At 43.1% G+C, this 2,845-nt stretch overlaps 1 protein-coding gene across 3 annotated transcripts in view; it reads left to right on the forward strand.

Annotated features, from left to right (window-relative positions):
• The window catches only part of NEK1 (NIMA related kinase 1), a 335,744-nt gene that overhangs the window by 78,326 nt on the left and 254,573 nt on the right, over positions 1-2,845 (forward strand). The window lies entirely within an intron of this gene.

Consider the following 2,845-nt stretch of genomic DNA (forward strand, 5'->3'; position numbering starts at 1 on the left):
TATCTCCTGTGGTGTTGGGAAGGAGATTTTCGTACAGGACATATTGTCCTGCGGTTGTCTTTTTCATTATTGCAGTTTCAATTAAGCGTTCTACTAAGCCTCTAGCACAAGGGATTATGCAACATCCTACTAATACAAAAATTGCTACCACTATAATTATAGTAGTGGCTGCTGAAATGATAAATGTCTTCCATTTACCAAAAGCTTTATCCATCCAACCAGTCCAGGATGTGTCGACACCAGAGTTCTCTGCCAATTCTTGTGACAGTGAGGTTAAGCCTTCCAAAGCTCTGTTGATTGACCCATCTGGAGCAGTATTGTTGGGGATAAAAGTGCAACACTGTGTACCTATTTTCCGGCACACTCCAGTGGTCTTTGGGTCGGAAGCAGTGGGAGCGGAGCACCCCCTCCCTGTGCTGACACCCGGGGATGGACCGCCCCCACTGCTCCACCCTTGGTACGCCACAGCAAAACGTGGAAGTAAGGAGATGTGTACAATGTGGCAAATCCTAGAAGACTTCCATAATGCACAGTGTTTTTCTTAATTTTTTTTTACTTGTTACTCATTATAACAGAGCAAAAGAGGACAAAATAGCATCAGATTTAAATGAAGAAAAGTTATAGTACCTCTTATTGCGCCCAGCTATTTCAGGTCAAAGCTTGTATTGTGACATCAATCATTTGCCAAGAAGTCCCAATGATTAACTTATTATCTTTTATTCAGTATCAAAATTCCGTCAAGCAGCAAAGTTTATAAAATATCAGTATAAATAAAATCAAAGAAGTGACCACTTATCTTTGGAAGTGCCATCTGTACTATATGTTAGCATTTGCAAAATGAAGCACCTGATGCCCAATCGGAACGATGACGTTTCGGTCAGTAGAAAAACCTACATCTGGGGTTATAAACAAGCAGTCACCATGAATGTATTTAGCGGATAATACAGAGGTCACAAAGGACTTTGTTTGGCTCTCTTCTTGGTTTGTTGAACCCAACTTCCCTTCTTTATTTTCTCTGCCGTATTCTCAAAGCTTGCTTCCTTCCTCAGTTGAGGTGGAATTCTGTTTATATTTATGCTTTCTCCTGCTTAGCTTTGCCTGGTGCTGAGTCATATTCCTTGTTTCATGGCAGAATACCTGTGGGGGAATATTATGAGCTATCTCTATTTCTATCCTGTAGTTCCTTTTCAGTGGGGAACCCAGGCCTATCCTATGATCCTGGAAGAAGGGTACATCCTCTTTCAGAGGGGCCGCATGAAGGTGACGTTCGGGGTCTTCCCTTGCCAGCTTGCCGTTTGGGCTTCATAGTTGCTTTTCTTTATCTCGGTATGTGTATCCTGGTTCTCTCGAAAGATACTTTCTGTGTCCTTCTAGTCTGTTGGGACTCCCTCTTGGTGAGGGAAGGCTTCATCTTCCCTCTTCTGGGCTTTTCACAGTTGCAGCTGGAGGTGTCACATCCTCTGTCCCGTGGGGGTCATTGGTCTTTAACAGTTATTTTATCTTATTTCTGGGGCTCTCTTAGATAAGCTACTCGATTGTAGGCCTTTGGCTTTTGCTCCTCTGCCCCTCTTGTAGCAATGGTGTTTTCCTAAGGTCTGGACACTCGGAACTTTCTGGCACTTCCCTTCCTGGGGTTGTGCATCATATCTTCGATTAGAGGCTCCCACGCTTGCACTTGTGGACAGTCGAGGGATCATGGTTTCTTTTGTTTCCCTTGCTGGCTGGTTGTTCTCTTTTGCAGTATCTTCCTCTTGTGGACCTGTTTGGCAGGTCATTCTCAGTAGTCTTTGACTGGTTTCTGAGTTTCTCCTGCCCTATTGAGAGACTGCTTTGCTACATCTCAGTAGTCTGGGCTGATTTGGTATAGATGAGAAGGAAGGAAAATTTTATGTTCTCACCTGATTGTTTTCTTTCCTTTATTCACACGAGACCGGTCCAGACGTCCTTCCTTTTTTTTTTTTTTAGTTTTTGATTCCTCTAGGGCTCGTTTCTGGAATCTGTGCGACTGGGTTCATTTGACAGAGATTGCATTTCATCAGGTTGAAATCCATCGCTTTTCTCCATGCCACCATTCTGTGCCAGCTCAGTTCGGCTCATGGTTCTATTTCAGCATCGAGCCCACCCCCCTTACTTTGAGGCGTCCTTCCTTTTTTTTTTTTTTTTTTAGTTTTTGATTCCTCTAGGGCTCGTTTCTGGAATCTGTGCGACAGGGTTCATTTGACAGAGATTGCATTTCATCAGGTTGAAATCCATCGCTTTTCTCCATGCCACCATTCTGTGCCAGCTCAGTTCGGCGCATGGTTCTATTTCAGCATCGAGCCCACCCCCTTACTTTGAGGCTTTTTCTGGTGGTATGAGGGAAGAGTCTATAATCAAACAAAAGAGCTCTAGGGGATAATAAAGCACATTTCACTAAATTAAACACTCCCCTCCATGTATAGGTCTATTGTGGTGTGAATGTAATTCCCTAAATTCTAGAGAGAACCTACTCATAGAGGAAAAAGCCTCCACAAACTCCTTAAAAGTGGGTTTAATATTCCACAAATTCACATCCACAACCTACTTTTAAGGAGTTTGTTTAGGCTTTTTCCTCTGAGTAGGTTCTCTCTAGAATTTAGGGAATTACATTCATACCATAATAGACCTATACACGGAGGGGAGTGTTTAATTTAGTGTGTGGTATGAGGGAAGAGGCAGGTGGCATATTACCTTACCTTGTGGCTTCTCGAGGGAGCATTGGTTTGGCTCTCAGTCACACAGGAGCTACGGGATGGCTTACTTCTGTTCACAAGCGGTTTCCATGTTTATATTTATTGTGTTTTCTTGTACAAGTTGTGAGCACCAT

The sequence above is a fragment of the Microcaecilia unicolor genome, chromosome 2 (assembly GCF_901765095.1).
Source record: "Microcaecilia unicolor chromosome 2, aMicUni1.1, whole genome shotgun sequence".
NCBI classification, from domain to species: domain Eukaryota; kingdom Metazoa; phylum Chordata; class Amphibia; order Gymnophiona; family Siphonopidae; genus Microcaecilia; species Microcaecilia unicolor.